The sequence below is a fragment of the Psammomys obesus genome, unplaced genomic scaffold (genome assembly GCF_907164565.1).
Source record: "Psammomys obesus unplaced genomic scaffold, mPsaObe1.curated_primary_1811, whole genome shotgun sequence".
Lineage (NCBI taxonomy): Eukaryota > Metazoa > Chordata > Mammalia > Rodentia > Muridae > Psammomys > Psammomys obesus.
The window spans coordinates 25,035,606-25,059,011 of NW_026585895.1; the positions used below are offsets into that span (position 1 = coordinate 25,035,606).

The window sequence follows — 23,406 nt, forward strand, 5'->3', positions numbered from 1 at the left end:
GACACTAGATTGTGTCAAGTTGACATAAAAACTAGCCAGTATATACAAACAGTTGTATTTTTTTTTTAAAATCATTGGATAAAGAGAGCACATTTAAAAAAAATTAATTTCACTTTATTCACTTTGTATCTCCCCTGTAGCTCTCTTGGTCCTCCTCTCCCAATCCCTCCCTCCTCCTTCTCCATGCATGCCCCTCTCCAAGTCTACTGATAGGGGAGGTCTTCCTTTTCTTCCTTCTCATCCTGGTTTATTAGGTCTCACCAGGAGTGGCTGCATTATCTTCCTTCGTGGCCTGGTAAGGCTCCTCACCACTCAGTGGGAGGTGATCAAAGAGCAGGCCAATCAGTTCATGTCAGAGACAGTCCCTGTTCCCATTACTATGGAACCCACTTGGACACTGAACTGCCATGGGCTACATCTGTGCAGGGGTTCTAGGTTATCTCCATGCATGGTCCTTGGTTGGAGTATCAGTCTCAAAAAAGACGACTGTGCCCAGATAAGAGAGCACCTTTTAATTAAGGATGATTTAGCATCTTTGTGGAGTTGGTTGTATTGATGCATACCCGTAATCTCAGTACTTGGAAGGCTGTAACAGAGGGATTGCATGTTTGAGGCCAGCTGTAGCCACACAGAAAGTTCAAGGACAACACAAGATACATAGTGAAACACTGTCTCAAACAGGGAAGCAATCAATCAAACCAAGCCACTGTGAATCAGTTTCAGTACGGGGGGGGGGGAGGGAGGAGGGACAGGGGATAGCCCTTGCCTGCTATGTATATAAGGCCCTGGGTAAGTTCCTAATTTACATTAGTGATTCTGTCACCTTTGGGAATTTAGGTTATTGATGGTAAATATAGATCGTTCCTATTAATTGTCAGGTAAGATGCATCTTCAGAGATGCGACATCGCAAATGACCGGAAAACTAGTGCTTTGGCTCCTGCTGATGGAAATTAACCACAGGTGTGGAGGCTCGTGATAAAGAGTGCAATTTCGATCCATGGAAGGCATGTTTCATTTCATAAGGTGAATCTATCAGGATGAATCTGGGTGCAAAAGTCTCCTAATTAATAATAACCCCAAATCAAGAGCCTGTAACTCTGTTAGCTGACTGAATACTTAATGGCATGAGATTAAAGTGTGGGAAAAAAAAAACCCCTGTGCTTTGTGTTTACTTATATAAAATTGCTTGAGATATGGAAGCCCGGTTTTCAAATAGCACAGATAATGTAGTCTTGGTAGTAGTCTGTAATCTGGAAATAGGCCCGTCTCTAGTCTTTTACCCCCTTTCTGAAGTATCCTTGGAACTTAAAAGATCATTCCTGAGGGGTTTTTCCCACTTCTGGTAGATGAACCGAAGGCCTGACTCTTTACCATCCCACCTTCCTTTTAGTTGTCTCCCAATACCTTATGAGTCTGGAATATTCCTTAGATATTGTCCCATGCTAACTACACCAGACCGTACCCCTCCCTGAGCACAGATACACAAAGCATGGCATGCACCTTAGGAGAAAGCTGTAACAATGATACCATTGCTATGTTACATGATAATCAGCTCTCCTTTGCTGGGATAAAATACCAGAGCTAACGCCTCTATAAGAGGAAAGGTTTACTATGGTTCACAGTGTCCTGTGCTGCTTTAGACCTACAGTGGTATGGCATGGCATGTTAGGATGGAAACACAGTGAATGGAAGAGGTGTGTTCGCTCTGTTGTTAGAGTGAGGGCGAGGGATACATAAAGGTGTTGTTAGCCCCTTCAAGGATATGCCCCAGTAACCTAACTTCCTTCCGTTTGGCCTCTCCTACTAAAGATTCCTCCTACCCCTAATAGTCACAGACTGCAGCCAAGCCTTTAATACACAGGGTGTTGTTTTTTTACAACCCATTGTATAAAAGAGGGCAGAACACAACTTTTCTACTGCAGTCCCTTTACTTTGACTGCAAGCATCTGGAAGGCAGCCAGTGAGAGATAGCCCCGGTATAGGAACAGTGTGGGGCATGGCTCCAAGTGAGCATATCAAGAATAATTTTCTGGGAAAAAAAAATTAGCAATTTTCTTGTAAGATGAAGCATATCCTTTCTGAATTTTACTGACAGCATCTTGGTTTCCCGTAACGTTGTATCTTTAGCATGATGTCTGGGTGTTGCTCTCCAGTCTGCCTTCTTCTGTGATTTATAAGGAGGATTGTGTCCTACTAGAATAGACAATAGCTCTTTGTTCTCCAGTATGAGTAGAAAGCCATGGGTGAGTGTATTTTTTAATGTTCACACTTTTGGTATAAACTAAGAATTATTTGTAGCTCACTTTTAATAATTTAGCACTGGGACAGGGTATCTGTCTGTCTCTCTGTCTGCTTATCTATCTGTCTAGCTGTCTGTCATCATCTATCTGTCTACTTACTATTGTCTGTCATATGATCTATCTTCTGTTTATCATCTATCTATCTATCTATCTATCTATCTATCTATCTATCTATCTATTGCTTTGATGTAAAAAGGGAGACAATACTAAAAGTGGATTCCAGCAGACCTACTTCCTTCTTGCTATTAGCATGATTATGTTTTTTTTTTTTTTTTTTACTGTTTATATTTTTGACGGTTTCCTCACGCTTCAGATTCATTATCAGGATTTACCAGTTTACTCATCAACATTTATTAAGGAGCTGCCAGGCAGGTGAAAATACTACTTATGTTTGATGAGTCTACAAGCCTATTTGGGAAGTAGATGACAAAATTGAAAGGTTGAAGAACCCCATGGGTACCATGTTAATGGAGTGTGAGAGGGCCCGGTGAGAAGGCATGGGTGCCATGCTAATGGGTCTCAGATAGCGTGTAGAGTTGGGGCTTCAAGGGGCGATGTCGAAGCTGATCCCGAATCAGAAGGATGGTGCCAGACTTCCAGGAAAAAGTCATTTCAGGCAAACAGTCAAAAGGTCGTTGAGGTCGTGATGATGTCTAGCTTTGGGGTACTGCATTTACTCTTATGCCCTTAATCTTTTATCTTCATGGGAGACCGAACCTGGTAGGCATCCAGTTTTTCTACATTTCTTTGTATTTTGTTGTTTACTTATCTCTCAACTGGTAAGCAAATTAAATTTCAAGCAAATCTTTGACTTAAGAACTCTTAAGAACTTTCTTTTGATGATTGCGTTACATGAAAATGTTTTTGCTTTTTTTTTTTTTTAAATGAGTGGGTTGAATGCCATCCTCAGTACAGGAGAAGAAAAATCATCTTTAATTAAGTAGTATCCCTCTTTAGTGTAATTCTTAAAGAATCTTGCTAGCAATAGTAAAAGAAATATCTAGACAAAGATGCTTTGAGCTAGTGGGGGATTTACTGACTTGGGCTACTGTGAAGTATAGTCAGAGGCAGTAAGTATCAGAGAAGGTAAGTGACTTCCCAGAATCATGTGGCACGGGCTCAGAGGGACATTAGGTCATTGGTTCAGCAGACCTTGCTAAGACATCTGTAATCCCGCAGAGATGTAAGCCCCTCCTATGCAGAACTCTGGTGTGTACTGATGGAATCAGTGAATCAGTGGTAGTTGCAGAGTTGATTCTTGATTTTTTTTTTTTTTTTCTTTTTCTGGGGCTCGTCGTCAATCAATTCTTGATCTTTATTCTGTATAAACTCACCATACAGAGGGCTGACAAGTGCTTTTGATTTGGTTTGGAAAGGATATGACCCAATGATTAAAAAAAGAGCCTAAGATCAGTAAGTGAGCTAGCGCATCTGAAATCCCAGCATTTGGGAGGATGGAGGAGCCAGGGATTGGGGCCAACCTGGGCTACATAGTAGGACCCTGTCTCAAGAGAACTACCAACCAAACTGAATGATATATAAGAGCTTATGTTTCTCCTTGTTTTATTTATTTTTGAAAGAGCGTTTCCACTTTACAACCCAAGGCTGGCCTAGAACTGGAGGTAATCCTTCTGCCTCAGCATCATAAGTTTTAGGATCACGGGTGTGTGGCACCACTTCCAGCTTGGAGGCTGTGTCTCTCATCAGGAGGCTTGCAGTGTAGTCGTTTAGATGGTTCATTATGAGACTGGCAGCTACTTAACAAAGTATACAGCTTGTCCGACACAATTATCAAGTGGTGAACACATACACACGAAAGTGAGGTTGCACAAATCATTGTTCACATTTTATTTTTAACTTTATTAGACTTCCTCTCTCCCGTCTTGCTCTCATGTTCTTGGCATAGGGTCAGGTGCCTTAGTAGCCATGGGAATGCCTGTGTGCCTGTGGGCAGATAATAATTTCAACAAAACAAACAGAATAGAGTGTTGCACTGTTCTTCAGTCGTTCTTGTTGAAGCTTTGGTAGTGAAGTGACCCTTTAGAACAGTTTATTTAGGTTATAACTGGTGTACATGCAATAACGTGGTTTAGGAACCTTTGGCTCTTTATGTACTTGCTTTGGGCTTGTAGTTTATGGAAGAAACACACCACACAAGTGGCTCTTAGTATGAGTCTGCCATTGTTAGTGCATTTGTTTTTTTTTTTTTTTCCTGAAATTTAAACTCCATGCGTTCCATAAGATTTCAATCTAGTGTGATGTTACACCAGGCATTGGAGATACAAGCAAGATGTTGGACGCTGAGTCCCTGCTTTCCGGAGTGTCTTCTTGGGCAGCTTTGGTAAAAGGTCTGTGTAGGGAGCCAGGCAGACCTTAGCACCCCAGAATAAAGCCAAGGAGGTACAAAATGCCAGACACCCCACGAGAAAACCAGAAAATCTGGTCCCGGCCCAGTGGGTGGCATCACTGTGAACTCTTTGTGAAGGTGCTTTGAGATCAGGCGCTGATGAAAGCCTGGATGGTGTTATGTGTGAAGGTAATCATCAAGGATTAGTGTGTTCCGGTGAGTCAACAGTTAAAACACGGGCACATTATCGTGGGGGTGGGTGGTGCTGGGGTGGGATGCACACCGAGCCCCATACTCCAAAAAGGAATCTGCTTACCATTCACGTTTGGTTCCGTTCGGGGGGGGGGGGTTGGGAGAATGCACATGTGCACTCAAACTCACACACTAAAAAGCTAGACACCGTTGGGCACAGACAAAAGGAGAGACCAGGGCTAGGGAAGGATAGAAAAGAGTGAGCTGTGCGGGCTGCCTGTGAAGGGCTGCCTGTGAAGGGCTGCCTGTGAAGGGGTGTCTGTCTGTCTTGCTGGAATCCCACTCCTTTCTGACGTCACACCTCCTGGATAGTCAGCAGGTAAGATTGGGGTGGGGCTGGGCTTCTGTTTCACTCTCTAGCCTTTGTTGTTAAGGTTTACTTATTTGACTTATTCTTTTGTGTGTGTCTGAGTGTTTTGCCTGCATGCATGTCTGTGCAGCCATGCATATGTCTGGTGCCCAGGGAGGCCAGAAGTGGATGTTGGATCCCCTACAATTGGAGTTATGGATGATTGTGAGCTGCCATGTAGGTAGGTGCTGGGAGCTGAACCAGGGTCCTTTGGAAGAGCAGAAAGTGCTCTTAACTACTGAGCCATCTCTCCAGCCCTAGTCTTTAGCCTTTTAGTTTAATGTCTTAAGGATCCTTTTTGAGCCTCTGCTGATGGACATTGAGCTCTTAGTCTCCCATGTCCCTCTTTTCATGTTTTCTTGAAAATGGGTTTTTTCTTGAAAAACCCTTTACAATATCTACTCAAAAACAGCAATCATAGATCAGAGTGGTCAGATCTCAGCCTTCTCCTGATTCAACCTCAGCCATCCCCACTGCTGCCTGTTTTCACTCCTTAAATACTGAGGTTATAATAAACTGATAGTAATGAGCCACTGAACCCTATAGCCTTCAAAGGTGGCTACACTGAGGGGAAGTCACGATGCTGGCTTTGCCTGTAGGAGACTGCTGCATGAACTGTTTGGTCAGACCACGTGACAGATGGTTGGCAGGGCTGGGCTTCAACCCAGGACTCTGGTGCAAGCCTGGAACTCGACTATGGCCTGTTGCCTTTGTTCTCTCAAGTTTCAACTCTGATCCTCTTTATGTTTCTGGCACAAGCCAGTGGGTCTTTGGTTGGACAAATAAAAAGGATTTTGATGGTCCGCCAAACCACTTCAGTGGAGAGTTTTGAGGTTACAAAATATAAGCAGGTTATCTTCAGAAGTGTAGTCTGGTACTGAATTACACTCGGTAATTAAGTAATCCACCATGCATCCCCTCCTCAGCCAAATTATACATTAAATACTAGAGGGGAGTCTGTGATAGTTGGGCCTTAAGTCAGGTTCCTAGGAGTGTACAAACTTTCTTGTCCTTCGGCTTGGGCAGATTTAGGTGTTTTACCTTAAAACACCCTGGAGATATTTTTCCTATTGTACCATTTTCCCCAACACTTTCTTTTTCTTCTCTCACAAATCTAATGTTTGCTTCGTGGAGAGAGGGTAGGATTTCTGTGATTGAAGTCTTTCCTAAGATTTTTTTTTTTTTTTGGATAGTATACTATATCTGTTTCTCCAAAACCTAAGAAATCTCAGTTATCAAGGATATGGAAAGTATATTACAATTCTCCTAGGAGAGTTAAAAGAGTCAGCACAAAGGCCTTCGCAGATAAAAGGAATCTGCTGATGTCAATGTGAAGCAAGACTAAAGGGTTGAAGCATAGACTAGATTGACAATTCTTGGAGTCACAGCAGGAGAGGCATGTGGGAGAGAATTGGTCACGACTGCTTGTAGCTGTTTCTGTGTTTTAAGTGTGTGTTTGTGGCCCAGTCTGCTAGTCTTGGTGAGTCATCCTTGCAAATAAAATCAGTTTATATGCATAGCACACTGTATACAAATCCTAAGTGCCGGCATTCCAAGAAATAAGTTGCGGAAGCAAAATACATCTTTAACTTGGCAGCTTCAGCATTCAGCTATGCATACTACTGTTAACGTAGCTCGTGGATTTTTGAATGTAGGTTATTGTATAGGTCAACAAACTTTTTCTCTGAAGGGCTAGATTGTAAATATTTTAGGCCTCACAAGCCATAAGGACTCTGTCACAACTATCAACTCTGCCATTTCAGTGTGAAAGCAGCCAACACACTATATGTAAAATGAACACATGTGTCTGTTCCAGTCAAACCCTTATTTATAAAAGCAGACTGTGGGTTGCATCTTGCTTGCTTGCTATTCAGTAGTGTTTGCAGGTGTTATAGGCCATAATCCTTTGATATAGGCCAAAATCCTTTGCAAATATCACCAAGTACATTGTCTTATTTAACAGTGTCTTCACCTGACCACAAGAAAGAAAACTTTGGACTTTATTGTCATCATCGTCATCACTGAGATTTGTCCATATGTTGTGTTTCTCAAGTTGCTCTTCTCCCTTTATTTCTCAGCCTCTGTAGTAGCTGAGACGACACAGGTTTATGCAACCATAGTATCTGGTTTGTTTGGAACTAGTTTAGGAATGATCATTAGTATTATTTTTGAAATATCCATATTTCCCTCCCAAGATTTTGAAAGCTCCCAGAGTAAGGGAGCCCCTGTTCTGCTCTGTACTTCTTCATTTGTCCATCAGTGGTGGACAACTTCTGGTCACCCTCTGTCTCCTAGTCAGTGTTCTACGGCTGTGGTTGTTCAAGGCACTAGACTTACTTTTTCTGTTGAGCTGTTGGGAATTTTAGGAATTGGCCAATGTCCTCGTGCCATGTTTATAATTAGACCAGGCCTGTCTTTACCCCTGTAGCCAGAATATTTTCGAAGGAGTCTTGAAGGCTGTACCACTGAGCTATTTACCCAGCCCCACGGCATCTTTGTACTGGAGAAAGGGGACATTGCAATGTTGTGCAAGTGATCAATGCTATTGTTTGGAGTTGATATGCTTCGTAGTTTCTGTACTATGTTACTTTACCTAGTTAGCAAGGGGGACCTAAGAAAGCCAGCTCTGAGCATTCAGTTCTGTACATAGAATCAAGAGACAGTTTAACTTAGTAGTCATTAAAGGAATAAACTTTTGGAATCAGAAAAATATGGTTTGTGGTTACACCACTTATTAAAGGTGTGAGCATGGACACTTACTTAGAGTTGTCTGAACATAATTTTCTTATGTATAACACAGGAATCATACTCCCATTCATATTTTGTTGTCTTTGAGAAGATTAAATTGGACAACATAAATAATGTGGCTAACTAGTGTCAGAGCTGAGCGATTCCTAGAAGCTGTCCAAGCTGAGAGTTATTTATATTTACTGTTTCATGGAAAAAAAAACACCCCAAAACTGACAGGGGTTAAGTGATGTATGAAGGTCACAGCTTGCCTCCTTCCAAGTTCATGTTCTTATATGATACCCTGCTGTCTTTTGTGTCTATGTATAAAGCTGAACATTCAGTGATGATTTTCTTAGGTCCCCTTTTATAACCAGGCAAAGTATCACTTCTATGCTAGAAGGCAAGGGTACAGTTTTAACTAAAACGTTGAGAGTTGTCCTGGTTTTCATTTTCTGTTGCTTGGTTTCTTTGTTGACTCCCAAGAACTTGCTTAATTGTAAGTACTCTTTGCATTAACCCTTTCTTGGGGGGCTGTTGTCCTGCACAGGCCCCTAAAGTCCATCATGCTCTTTTAAACTTCAGTACACAAGTGTATGACTGGGTTAAGTTCCTAATGCTGGAGTTAGAAAGCTGGATTGGATTCCTCTCTTTCCCTCCCCTCCTTTACAGAACCATGTCTTAGAATTTATGGGTTAGGCTTTCACATGGCTCAGTTAGCTGCCAGTGGTTAAAACTCCATAGCCAAGCAAATATGTTGGCCAAACCTTTAAGGAAAAAAACAGAACAGAACAAAATGAAAAACATAAAACAAAAACACACACACAAAAATAACCAACAAAAAACTTAGGTCTCAATAAAAGTCTAGTTCAGGTTGTTGCAGTTTATTATATAATTATCTAATAGCACCGATTTTAATTAGTATATAAGTCTTTAGTTTGTAATATGTCTTGAAAGGCTGGAGGTTTTGAATACCGCTGTCTTCCTTTGCCTTTCGTTTCTGCCCAGGTTGCTTGCTGGCATGAAGGTTATTCGTAGGCACATAGGCTCTCCACGGGACATCTGAAGACTTAGACCTTCAGAGTTTTTCGGCACTGGAACTGTTTATTTTACCACCCTTTCAACCTTTTTATTTTCATCTATTTAGTTTTTCTAGATGTATTTCTTTTATTTCATGTGTATGAATGTTTTGCCTACATGGAAATGTGTGTGCACCATCTGTATACCCGGTGCCTGTGAAGTGCCAGAAGAAGACATTGGAGCCTCTGGAACAGACGTCCTGGGTGGATAGGAACCACCGTGAGGGTGTTGGGAACTGAACCCTGGTCCTTCACAAGAGAAACAAGTGCTCTTAACTACTGAGCTATCTCTCCAACTCCTTACCAACAGTTTTGACTTCAGTCTACAGGTCTTTAGATAGCCCAGTCCATTTGGCAGTTAATATTCAATTACATTTAAATATTAGTTTGATTTTTATCCTGTAACATTTGAGCATGAACAGTATACTAGGCACTGTAAAGGAAGAATGGAACAGAATAATAATATATAATTTGCATGTGATTTAAAAAAAAGATTGGTTTGGGGACAAATCCTCTTTCCAGTACGGAATTGAGAACCAGATTGCTTCATATAGAATATAGATGCCAAAAATTAGAACGAGAAAGACCTGGAACATGTAATAATAGTTGGAGAAGCTTGGGCGATGTGAACGCTGTTGAAGAGTGGTTAAGATCACAAGTCATAGGCTTAGTTAAAAGGAGGCCAGGTGAGCTCAGGGTGAGTAGTCAGAAGCACCAGTTCTTAAACAGAGAATTCCAAGGACAACTAAATAAGTAAATATCAGCATTAGTTTATTATTATTATTTTTGTTTTATTATTATTATTATTATCACTTCCTTGCTGCTCTAAACCTCCCACCGATGCAGCGGCACCATGTTCTTAGTAGTCTGACAGGCCGGTAAACAGCTTCGGCTACCCCAACTCCTAAAACACAACACATAAAGCAACCTTCCTGTGAACCCATCATATTTCCCTGGCATCAGAAGCCCAGAGAAATACCAGCATTTCCACAGTTCCTGGAAACTCAAGGGTTTTCTGGGAGAAGAGTGTTTTTAAGGTGCCTGCTTGAGGAAGACTCACCAGCCTGGCTCTGCTACTCATTTGCCAGGAATGGCCGATTTCTGATTGGTCCCACTGTGCCTTGTTTTAAAGGTGTGCCGCTCAAGTGTCTAGATTTTTGTTTCAAGCTGGTTGGGATCCGCAGTTTGAGCTAAGCGAGGCCTGGCGTGATAGCATCTGTGAAACTCTTGAATTCCAGGGTGGATGGAAGGTTTTCTTTTCCACATGGCTATTTAGGAATGCTGTATTGTAGGTTTGTTTTCTACTGAGATTTATTTGCACAAGAGCTTTCTTGGCAAAGTGCTCCTTGAGGTTAAAAGTGAGGAGTTGTTTTCTGAGAGGAATGTGGGGTCTGGTCCTTTGACCAAAGATTTGAATGGGAAAGTTTGATTCTAATAAAAATTTCCTCTTCCTCTGGCAAATGTTGATGTTTTTCATTTTTTAGGTCTTCCTAAAGGAAGAGGGAGTTTGGGTGGTTTTTGTTTTTTGTTAGTTATCTGGAGCCCCTTCCCTTCCGTTTTGTGCTCAGGCCCCACCATTGTTTTAGGAGTCTTTGAACTGTATTATCTGCTAGTAAGAATGTTGCTTGAATATGGAACAAATCCAGCAGCTTTTCAGTAGTGATTCAAGACATTAGTTGGTATACTGTTGTCTTTAGGAGGGACTTCATTCTGGGTAGGGAAACTTCATTTTATCCTTTATATTGCACAGACTTTTTTCTTTAAGTGCATAAAATATTATCCATAGCCATTTTTTTTTGTTTGTTTGAATGTCTCTCCTGATGGTTTAGAGTGGGTGGCATATGGGCTTTAAAGCAATTTGACTTTGAATTACTAACCTCTTACTGGGTTTGTGTCATTTATAAAAATATTGAAAGAGCAATGCAGCTCTTTGACCTCAACACTTGTATATTAGCATTTCAGATTTTCCATCCTTGCTTCTCTTGCTAATCGGCTGTCACTTTCTGGTTTCAGTAGAAGCTTGTCAACTATACGAAATGAAATGCAAAGTTCTCCTCTACTTAGCAGCTTTCTTTCTTTCTTTCTTTCCCTCTGCAGCCCCTTCTGAGATTGTCTGGCCATAGGAAGCCCAGTGGGAGAACGTCAGAAGATTTCAGGAGCAGCCAGTGCCTTCGGCAGGAGGACCTGGCCTGGGTGTGTACCCTGGAGCTGGCGTTAACTGTAGCCGCATCAGGCTTTCCCTGGACCTCACGGAGCAGCATTGCCAGCCACACGGTGTCTTCCCAGCCAGTCACCTCTTTTAATGCTGTTTGGCACAGATCAAATCTCCAGGGTAAGTTCTCTGCCACTGTGTTGATTTAGTTGCTTTACATGAATCTGATACAAGGAAGTTTGGGGCAGATGGCTAGTTCTTAGTTCTTCCACCGCCTGAACGGCAAGGTTTACAAGGGGCAAGGTCGCCCCTTCACATTCTTCAACTGGGTGAGCTGTTGAAATGCTACCAGCATGTCTCTCTTTAGAAAACAACTCCTCTTCTCTCTGCCTGCTAGGGTCACCGTACTCATTTTTTTTTTCTTTCTCACCTTTTCCACATGTAAACCAATTGATTTAGAGACATGCTTTATGTAGAAAACACACATATATCGTCTGTTCTAAAACTGATGAAGCATCAGTAGACATCATTGTGGCTTGCAACTCTCTTCTCTCCTGCAGTTGATATTTTACAGGATTTGACTTCAGTGTAAATAGTGCTTCCTTAGTGTCCTCTGTATGATGTAACATGGAAATAACCACCCCTCCACTAAGGGGTTAGCCTATAATTTAAAGGGGGGCAAGAAAGCATGCTTTGGGCTCTCATGAAGGTATTAGTTGTATCAGTTATTTTATCTTTCTTCAGGCTGGTAGTTTGTTAGTTCTGACTTCCATCCTTTGAAGGTCTTGAGATAGTCTTAGGCCTATGCAAGACGGTGTGAGCCTGAGTTAGCTTTAAGAGGAAGTAATGAATAACAGGGGTGCCGCCGAGACTTTGTTTTGTTTATTTATTTGTTTGTAGGGTGGAGGAGATGGTGGTTGGAGTTAATCGGTAACTCTGTCAGTCTCAGTTATGACACGGTGTGAAAATAACTGAGCTCAGTTGTTTCTCAGTGTGCCCGAGAGTGAGACCTGTTAGAGGAGTTTCCAGATACTTTTCTTTTGGGAATGGATATTTGTTTTTTTTTTTTTTTTTTTTTTGTTATTGTATAAAGTATTTAGTTCTTAGAAAGGAACTATAATCAATGCATATAGGTTTTAAAAGGCACAGAAGAAGTGTGGGTCGAAAAATTAAATCTCTTCGGTTTGCAGAGACCCAAGCTAATCATCTAACTACCCAAGGCTGGTGTCTTCTGAAGTTTTCCTTCCGAGGAAAATCACAACACATGTATGTAAACTGTAGGCTTTTTCTCACAATGGTGATGATATGCGAGTTTTGCCTCTTAGAGGTCTTCCATTGACCTCAGTGCTCTCGCCTTTACGCTGGCCGTGTGTTATTCCAGTGGAGGGTGTCTGTCATGAACTTAGCCGCTCGTAGACCGATGCATGCACGGATCATGTCCAGCATGAGCAAGGCTGTAGGAAATGGCCTCGTGTGTGGCCTCAGACAGGAGTTAAGTGCAACTGTAGGATCCGTCTCTAGCAGAACTGCTGGGTCGCAGAGCGTGCACATTTTCATTTTGGTAGCAACCTGTAGCCAGTTGTTGTGCTCATATTTGGAAAGTTTTAGACTTCTCCACAGAGGTGAGAAGACGGCTTCCTAACACCTCTGCCAGTCACAGTGTAACTGACAAACTGATAGGTGCAAAAGTCAGTTTAGCATCGCTGTCATTCCCATTCTTCTTATTTTAATTAACACCAAGAACCACTCCCTAGGCTTAAAAACCAGTTAGGTTTCTCGAGCTGTTCCCTTTCAGTCTGTGCCTTTGTCCAGTCTCCTCTAGTTCATAGCCTCCTTTCCCCCCTCCTCCACCCCCTCCAGTTTGTACTGTTTGTCTGTTTCTCTGGTCATTTGTATAAAGTTTTGTTTTGCTGAGTATTAAACATTCTGCGTAGTTAAGTGTATTCATTGAACAAATATTTACCAAATGCCTTTTACATATTAAGATCTTACTCTAAGTCCCCAGCTGTACAGTAGAAGAGAAAACAAGACTCCAGTTTTGCTCAATGAAACTTGGATTCTGGTGGAGGAGAGAGCTGATAAAACATGAATAGATTTGTAGCGATAGCACAGTCTGTCGCTTTGTGGCTTCAGCCGTTCACGTGAGTGAAACACTTCCCTCAGGGGCAGATTGCAAGACCCGTGTTCTGGTTCCGGCTGGTGGGATGCAAATCTTCCTTTTAAGAGTTAAGTCTTTGTTCCAGATGGAGTGCTAGGTGTGATCCAACTTAATTTTTCTCTAGGTGTTCCATTAATTAGTATGAGGCTGACCTGCTGTAACCAAGGGACTGAAATCCGCTGTGGTTCAAAGAACACAGACGTTTACTTTTCCTCCCGGAACAGTCCCAGTGTGAAGAAAACAACCGCGCAGGAACAGCCTGTTTCCACCTGGCGTTGTGAAACCGGGGTTCCTCTGTCCCATTGGCCAGGAGTGTCTCTGTGGTTATCTGTGAGGTCTTATCTGGTCCTGTCAGCGGCAAGGGCCAAGGGGAAAGTTCAGGGCGAGTGTTAGAGTGTGCAGACATCACTGTAGGCTGTCTGGACACTGAGAACTTAGTCCTGTGGGCACATCCAGCTGCAGGGGAGCCTGCATTGTCTGGGCACCATTGTCTCTGCTGGTCCCCTGCTACTGGGAAAATCAGCAACTGCCACCTTGGCTTCATTATTTCAGTGCCCTCCTGCTACTAGCTGTCACTATATGGCCTTCTGGCAGAGTGGCACCGTAGTCAGTTTACTAAATAAACAATTCTGATCTTTTTTTTTTTTTCATTGCTTATTTTCTCTGGAAATCCCCTCCACCCCTTTCTTTGCCTGGGTCTAACAGTAGTTCCAGACTGACCTTGATCTCAAGACCCTGGAGCCCCAGCCTCCTTCCTGTAAGATTATAGCCTTGTATCCATCACCTCTGGCTTCCTATTGCAGTATGCATTTCCCTATGTATTTTGGCTTATTTCTGAGATTACATGTAATTTTATTAATTTGTCTGTCTAGGCAAATAGAGAACTCAAAACCATAATGTACTTTTTTGGATACGGAGTTTCTCTGTCTTGTTTCATTTTATAGGATTTCATATTTGTTGTTTTATTTGGCTTATGCTTTTTGAAAATATACACATTTAAGAGAGTCACAGCTAACCACCATTTTCCCCGTGTAAAAAAGGCAGCTGCTAATAGCACTGGGGTTTGGTGTGAACTTTGTTAGAGAGGGTTCATGTGTTCAAGGTGGTAAGTTTGATGGCGTTGCATAGCCATTCCGGGAAACACTGATCTGAATGCTGGTGTTTCTCTGTCCTTTGACACTAGGAACTGACTTCACCGGAACAGGTAGAAGGAGTAAGGGCAGACTTTTATGACATGGTATTCATTTTATGTTAATATGTATTCATTTTTCAACTCTATTTAAAAAACAAAACAAAACAAAACAAAAACTAAGATCTTGCAAAAAACAAAACCCCAAATATTCTTAGGTTGAAGGTAAAGAAATTATGTTTTGGAACACCCAAACTTGGGCAGGATTTTGCATACTGAATCTGATGCACCTTGCTTGTTATTGTGTGTGTGTGTATGGAGTGTGTGTGTGTAAAACAGAGTATAGTCAGCTTTGTTCTTGGATGTCATTTTTTTTTTTAACTGTAAAAGTGATTTACTTTTGAAGCATTGTTGTGTGACAAAGCTTTTCCTGGGAAGGTGCATCAAGCACATCTAACCACACACCAGATAGGGATCCCACAACAGACTAAAGTATGTATGCCATCAAAGTCCAACTTGGTGACCAATGACTTTTATTGGGGTTCCTTGGAGGACTGTGGGTGAGAGGTTACTTACAGGAGCAGAAATGACTCAGACAGCTACATTACCAAGCCCCCCAACAGTGACAGCTCACAGGGAACCTGGAGCACACTGTGCTGCCTGTAGGCAGCTCAACAGGCTGGAGAGTCTCCTTTCCCAGTGACTCTGGTCTAAACCTCTTCCAGGCAGCTCAGCTGCTTTTCTGTTTTCCAGGCAGCTGGTCTAGTCTGGGTCGTCTCTACAGCTCTGCTTGACTGTAGTCTTCTTTGCAGCCCAGCTGCCTTCCTCTGCTAGAAGGACACTCTTCAGCTTTATTGCTTATTTTGTCAGAGAGGAACCCAGTGAGTCTGGTCAGCTTCAGGGACTTCCTGAAACTATTGTGATTTCTTTACCTTCTTGATTAAAGAGCTTTCCCATAGAATGGTGTGTTTCAGTCTCAGAGGGAAACTGTTACATAAGCATAAGCATATCTAGTTAATTCTGATAAACTGAGATTTTTGTCATCTCCACACAGGTCAGGCTCATTTGGAAGTGTGCATGATATGGTACAATAATTGTTTCCTTGTTGTTCTCTGTGGTTTTATCATGGAGGGGTCTGTACCTATGTATAGTTTAGTTTGGTCCCTCCTCCTCCTGTCTGCTAAGGCTCTCAAACTTCAGATCTTCCTCACAAGCCCTTTCTTTCTCTATTTATCTGTTAAAGAACTCAGCCATTGGACTTCCAGTTTGTTTCTGGATAGAATCTGGTGGCCATCGTCTTGCTTTGATTCTCTTTCAGTAGGAAATGGCATCATAACACCACAACCTGGGCACCAGGATACTCATTGTTCCGGGGTGGCCATTGTTTTGAAGCTGTTTTTTATTTTTTATTTTTTTTATGGGCAGAACTTGGAATCATGAATAAAATATTTCTCACAAATATTTCCAGTTTAAATTCAATTTCAGTGATTTTTGCTTAAGCGTTGCTGTTCTACCTGTATGCTCTGTATTTCACACAGGCAGACTGTGGTCCATAGGAACACTGAGGAGGGACAGTGTCGGCCACACTTACTCATTTGGTCAATACTAGGCTATGCCAGCATTGCCAGTGTGCCTCAATGCTGACCCCACACCTCTACTTCCCATTCTAAAAAAACAAAACAAAACAAAACAAAAAACCCTCATAGCCTCCTTTCATGTATGCTCTTCTTAGTCACTCTCTTTCTTCAGGGAAAATTTGTTTATGTTCGACAATTTACCTACTGGATTAAAGACTGATATGTTTTTAGATGATATTGGAGTAATTTCAACTTTGTTAGGTGAGATGTTGAGCTTGTATATATATTTAGAAACAGCTGTAACTATTGGGGAGCTGGTGGGAGAGATGGTATAAGGCTTAGGGTTCTCCTTAGAACACCCCCAGGAAGAAAATGGAAGAACAGAGAAACCCAGTTTTCATGTATCTTTTTGGAGATGGAGAGAAGGGTGCTGCTTGTTTGTTTTTAAACTGTATTGTTTATTTGTGTGTGTGACTGGGGGTGTTGGTGGTGAAGAGGTAGCCATTGTTTTTCATAACAGATAGAATTATTTGTTTTCCACCCTGCAGGTTTTCTATCCCTATGTACATGGGACATCATGTAGTTTTAAAACTTCTCCTCATTGAATGCAGTGCACTTAATTTTATTTTGAACATTACTCTGTTTAGGTCAGTGAGTGGTTTGGGCTGGGTGGGTAGTCTTGGTTACATCTGTTTTCTGGTCTCTTTCCATTCAGCGTGCATCCAGAACGTACCCTGCCCACCGCCCCCTCCCGCCTTATTTTCCAGAGCCTCCTTGTTTTCTGTTGTGGTTACTTAGGTGCTAACCGGTTCAGCTTGTGCTCTGACCCTGGTACATGGCTCCTTTGCTTTCTCATGGTCTTATTTATACTTTTGACAGATATATTTAAATGAACAGCTGTGCGTTTGTTGAGTCATACCACAATTATCTGATTCTGCTGTAGCTGTTTGACTGGCAAAAGCATATTTCAAGCTAAATTGTGAGAGAATTTCATTAATCACACTCTCCTGGGGGGAGGGGGCTGGAGAAAGACCACTGTGAAATGTCCCTTTAAAGATTAATTAGTGATTCCATTATTTAGCGAGCGTTGATCGAGTTGCAACTTAATGTGTCACTTACAGAAACTGTACAAAGGTGTAAGTAACTATGAAAGGCTTAGTGATAATCAGCCCTGTAGGCAAACCTCTCTGAAATAACTGTTGTGCAGGCAACCTCAGCAGTCCTGATCTCTTCAAAGAGATGAGTTAGAGGATTTCCTTCTCTGTAGCGATCAGGGAACTCCACTTAGGGCTTGCAGGGTTCATTGGCTAAGTGTTTTGTTTTAAGCTTCCTGAACTGATTACATCGACTACAGAAGATGTTATGTCTTTCTTCTCTCCCTTCTCAAATGTACTAATTGCAGCTGTAACCTCTGATTGAGTCTCTGGCTTCCACAACCAGCTCCGTTTTTATCTTGACACCTTCTCGAGGTTCTTTCTGAGGTTATTAATAGGCACAGAAGCATGGCTTTCTGAATAGCGCCAATAACTGTTAGAAGACGTGGGGGGGGGGATAATATGTCAATTTCTGACTTGTAGGAGCCTTATTTTCAAGCTACCGAAATTGTCCCAGAGTCACTAGGGATGGCTCTGGGCATATCAGCTGGTGTCTGCAATGAGAGATCCAAGCCGATCTTTCCAAATGGGCTATTGTCCGCCAGGAGCTGTCTGCTGCACCAGAGTCTGCCAGCGCCTTTCTGTCTGGCCGCTGCTCTTGGATCGTACTTTGGAAAGCTGGAATCCAAGTTAGAAGCGATCTCTTTTAGTTTATCTCCGATACTCAGTTGCTTTCTACATTCAACTGAGGGCACAGAAGCCCCTCCCACCAAGTAGTATCAAACTCATACTTCACCCTTCTTTCCCCACTTAAACCGAATGCAGTGCAGTACAATGGTTAAAACTAAAGTTTTAGTTAATCTTGAGTGCCCCAGTCACATCAGGGGGATGTCACCAGGCAGGTTTGGAGTCAAAGAGCAACTGATTGATGTTTGTTTGAGGGACCCAGAGAAAATAAAGTAATAAGTGCATGGCAAATTTTATTCCAAATTAAATGCTTTGAGGCAGGTGGGGCATGTAACACATCGGGCTGAGCAGCAAGGTCCAACTCAGGAATGGGTTTGGAGTATGAGGGATCCAGGTGTGAGAGAGAAGGTGGGACAGAAAGAATCTAAAAGGTGTTTTTTTTCTCACCTCCACAGAAATATACTGTAGTGAGAGAGGAGGGAGAAGGAAAAACAGGGAGGTAGGGAGAAAGGGAGAGCAAATGATAGACTCAAGGGGATGGAGGAGAGAGAGAGAGAGAGAGAAAGAAAGAGATATTTTGAGTTGTGCCCCTTCCCAAACCTAATATGCATTTTTACCACCAATTATTGTCAGTTGATCCGACTAACCTTATAATTTTTCTAAGCTCATGGCTTATGCCTGTTTTATAAGCACAGAGGAAGCTGAGTCAGGAGGACTACAAGTTCAAGGACAGTCTCAGCTATATAATAAGTACCAGGCCAGCATGGACTATTAGATCTTGTCTCACAAGACCAAGAAAGAAACCAAGCTCTAGAATCAGGACAGTCATATACGGCTGTAGGTATATAGAATACCATTTGTCCAATCATTGGTGGGATGGAAAGATCTGTATAGTGAGAAATAATAAAAACAGTGGCTGTGTCTGACTCAGGACTAGGGGTGGAAATAGGATTTGAAATGGACTGACCCAGAGGTCCAAAAGTAAAAGTTTCACAGGAGAAAATAAGGAAGCCCTTCTTAACCTTATATTGAAATATAAGTTTCAATATACTTTTCAGACTAAAGGGAGGGGGTGTGGGGCCCATGAAAGTAGCATGGATGTCATAGAACAAGTAGGTAGGAGGTGACTGCATCCTGCTAGCTGAAACAAAGATGGAGAACTGTGGCTGTGTGATACAGAATGAGGGAAAAGGAGGCTGGGACACATTTTCCATGGCAAAAGAAAACCTGGTTTTTGAGGGACTAGAGGGATGGCTTGGTGCCTGCTTTGGAGGCCTAAGACCTAGGCTTAAAATTCCAGTACCGTCTGGTGCAATGGCTCATGCCTGTAATCCAAGCACTTGGGGAGGCAGAGGCAGGCAGGTCCCAGGGGCTTGCTGACCAGGTAGCCTAACCCGAGCTTCCGATTCAAAGAACGTGTCTCAAAAAAATAATGTGGGGAGTTATCAAGGAAGGTAACCGGTGGCTGGCATCTGGCTTCGACATGCATGTTCCAACATACATACATGTTCATGTGCTCCCTTCACGTGCATGCCTTCACACAGCCACATGAACACATATAATACAAATATCTTACATATAAATATAATTGGAGAGGAAAAAAATAGTAATACTTGGGCTTGAGATATCAGGAAGGCGTGCATCAGGAAACCAAAACCCTTGAGTCTCAGGGGTGGCTGAGTTTGCATTTGTGTCACGAAGAGCACAGTCAGTTTTCTTTTGTGTATAATTAAAGTGAATTTAAAAGTAAAGTAAAGTAAAAGTTAATTCTTTGTTTGTTCCGTGGCAGCCTAAGCTAAACCCTTCACTTTCTTCCCTTCAATTACTACCCCTCCCCCCATTTACAGATTATATTTTATCCCTCTTTTTCCTCTTCCAAAGCTGTATCTGGAGTACATCTGCTACAGCTGGAATGTTCATAGGGTAACTCCTTCAAAGCCCTTTCCTGAAACGCTCTGTAATTATTTCCTCTTACCGCAGGATGAACGGAACCGGGATCTGGTGTTTAGTGCTACAGGACTTGTCCAAGGAGCTGTTTGTATTCATCTATTGCAAAAGATCAAGTGCCATGCTAATATTCTGAAAGTAGCACTCCAGGAGAAGCCCTCCAGCAGCGGGGAGTCTATATAAGCCCTGGCATCTTGCACACCGCCAGTTCAGAGTGTGGTGTTAAAAATATTTAACAGGTCAATTTGTAAACTGAAGAAAAGACCCTGACTTAACTTATATGGTATGATATCTTCACTTTTGCCTTTCTTAGCAGCTGCTACTGACAGCTTATGTCTCTTTCACCTCTCAAAATCCCAAGTGTTTTGGAGTAAGCTGCCCTTGGCTAGCTCCATCTCTATCAGGCCGTGGTACCTATTTTTACATTATCCAACTGGTCAGAATAGCTGGGTTTTGTCCTAGATGGCAGTCATTGTTATAAGTATACCTTCCTTCAGAGTTTCATTTTAAAATATGTATTCCTGGATTTAGTTTGTCCTCAAATAAACCTTACACTAATTTCCATATTTGTTCTGAGGTGTGAATTATGAGAGAGTTGATGAATGAATTAAGGGTGGACAGAAACATGAAGACACTTGCAAGAAAGTCTCTTCCCCCCCTCCCCGAATCGCTTCTTTGACATTGAGGTTTTTTTTTTTTTTCTTCTGGGAGATAGGGGGCTGAGGGGAGATGATTAGAGGTTGCAGTGTATGTGAAATTAATTTTGAGTGTAGAGAAATGGAAAGATGGCATAATTGAAAGGTGACTGAAATCACCGGGAGTAAAAGACTCTTCTCCAAGGAGAAGATCAAGGTGGATGAAGCTCAGAATGATTAAAGTTTGGATCAAATGTTGATGGTAAAACTGGATTGGTGACCAGTCTCTGAGAGGTTGGCCACTACAGGGTGGTGATTGATTAGGATCACTAAACATTAGTCACATGGTCTTGGGTTTGAGCTCATGTGCTTGGGATAGTTACTTGTGCCCATCCATTTTCTTATTTATAAAATAAGATTACTGGGACTATATACTGTGAGTGTTTTAGCAAGAAATTCCTGAGTATTTATCCCTAAACACAGTGTCAGGCACATTACCTGGCTGCACCACTACGGTAGTGACAGTGACCTGGTGTTGACTTACCAGCATCTTTCTTTTCTCTTCCCCCCACCTTCTGTGTGAAGTAGATTTAGTTGATTAGTTTTTATATTGTGGAAGGCACAACAATAACAACAAAAATCCTGAAAGCATATGTCATGGCAGAAAAATTATCATGGAACAGTAGTGAAAGAGCCCTGAAGAGCGGCGAACAGGTGTAGGGTAAAGATGGCTTTCCAAGCAGGGATGAGTGACTATTGACTGTCCTTCAAGACTTGTTAAACTCGAATATTGTCCAAAATCCAAGGGTGTCAAGAAATTCCCTTCTCGGTAAGACTCAGTGAGTCATGGATGGGCCAACCAAGCGAATTAGGGCAACCAGGCCAGACAAAAGAACCTTCTGTTGAATTTTATGATGATTTTCCTCTTATGAAAAGTAAATTGCATACTATGCAGAAGTCCAGGCTGTAGGAACATCCTTTATTGCCTACCATAGTTTTAAATTACATATAAACATGAAAGTTGAATACAGAGCTCCGTTGTGCATTGATTAGTCTGTAGCCAGCATCAAAGTGATATATTTCATAGTAGACCTCAGAGGACCCGTGGTTCTTTTGTTTTCTTAACTCCCCCCCCCCCATGCCCTAATATACCATTTTGGTGAACAAAAGAACTACCAAACTTGATCTGAGCCCACACATCTTAGAACTTGAGAGAAACATAAATTCATTGGCTGGTGTCACCCAGATCTAGACATGGGAGTGTGGAAAGTACCATGGTGTTTGGAAAATGGCTTGGTTCTGCCCCATGATTGTCTGTTTTTAAAGTAGAGAGCATGGAAATGTTCTCCCTCCCAGGGGATAGGCCTAAAATACTGCAAGAGATGGCACTGATTCAAAGAGGGTCTCTTTCCTTGTGTCTGAAGCATTAAGAGTAATTACTAGGAATTGCAGAGCTGGGCCAAGACTAGTGGAGGAAATAAATATACTAGAGGCAAAAATTTATACTTTGAACCCTATGCGTAGTATTTATTTTGCCCAGAAGCCTATCATTTGTTGTTGTTGTTGTTGTTGTTTAGGGATTTCAGCAATTAAACTAAAAGGAGATGAGCAGTCTGAGTACCTTTTTTATCATTTTTACATTCAACACTCTTTTATAAACCTTTAGCTGTCTATGTAAAATATTGTTGATATATTGAAGGTATTCAATGCATTACTATTAGACTGTCAGAGTTCTTAGATGTTGGGATGGCTCCCAGGATTTTTGACATTCCACAGCATCTTTGTCAGGTGTTGGGCATATGCGCAGTGCAGAATACCTGGAGCCATTGCTGAGGCAGTGACAAAGGATGGACCTTTTACAGAGAAAGGCAGTGATTTCTGAAGTGCTGCCACAGGATCCCCGGGAAGCCCGAGACATTTTTCAGGGTTCTGCAAGTTTCTCAAGCACTAGTGGTGGGTTCAAGGCTGGGTTTTCTGTGTGCATGTTGGCCAGCAATGTATTATAGCAGATAGGTTGTAGAATTATGTAGGATCAAGGTGTCTTCCAGGCCAAACATAAAGACTTGGTCAATGTAATGCAATGCCACTTTCCTCAAAAATTAAATGCTTTTCTCAATTTTTTTAAAAAAACTTGGTAGGATGCCCATTTTCATATGAATACATAAATTATATTTTACTTTCTCACATAGTAAATAGCAGTGGATTAACATAGTGAATATCAGTGGATAAAGCCCACATAGCTACTGGCCCATTTTCAAGGAATATAAACAGACCTGAGATCGGTTAACTTGCAAAGCACTTGAGGAATCCCTGAGTTCAGGGTTACTGAGTTATTACCATCTCCATTTTCTGTGACCAAGAGCAAAAGAATCAAAAGTTTGCTTTAAAAAAAATGTATTTTCTTTTTTGCATGTTTGAGTAGCAGTAGTAGAAAAAAGATACTTTGCCCATTAGGTCATTATTAAAGCAAACCGAGTTTTTGTTTGTTTATTTTGGTATAGGCTTTTGCTGTATAGTCCAGGAATTTGCTGGGTAGCCCAGGCTGGTCTTGAACTTGGGATACTTCTGTCTCAGCCTATCACATACAGGTAGTGCCAGGATTATATATGTGTACTACCATTTCAGACTTGAAGTCTCCTATAATTAACACACATATGTAGAAAATTCCTACATCTTTCTCTCTGTTCATGTTTCCCCCTTCTTTGGAGTATAATTTTTGGAAGGCAGTTAGTGTGCAGGTGAGGCATTCTAGACTGAAGAAAATGGCAGTCATCAAATGGTGCTGACTCTTTTCTCCAGGGACTTTTTTTTTTTGGCTGCGATTTGAGTTACTCTTAATTTATAGATTTGCTTGAGGGACTAAATTTATAAATTATTTTTCAGCTTTTTTTTTATAAGCTTAAGTCATCTTATATTAATGGTGATAATCCATAAATGGGTATATTGGGAAATAGGCCTTTGTTGGTTTGTGA

At 41.7% G+C, this 23,406-nt stretch overlaps 1 protein-coding gene across 4 annotated transcripts in view; it reads left to right on the plus strand.

Annotated features, from left to right (window-relative positions):
* The window catches only part of Acvr1 (activin A receptor type 1), a 122,981-nt gene that overhangs the window by 37,904 nt on the left and 61,671 nt on the right, over positions 1–23,406 (plus strand). Inside the window, exon 1 of one of the 4 annotated variants that reach the window (XM_055600120.1) lies at positions 11,309–11,387. The exons of 1 other annotated variant lie outside the window; for it this stretch is intronic. The gene's annotated coding sequence lies outside the window, so the exon portion shown is untranslated. Of the gene's footprint in view, positions 1–11,308; positions 11,388–12,468; positions 12,474–19,858; positions 20,083–23,406 lie in introns of those variants that run through there. 2 more of the 4 variants (XM_055600122.1, XM_055600123.1) reach the window with 2 other exon arrangements.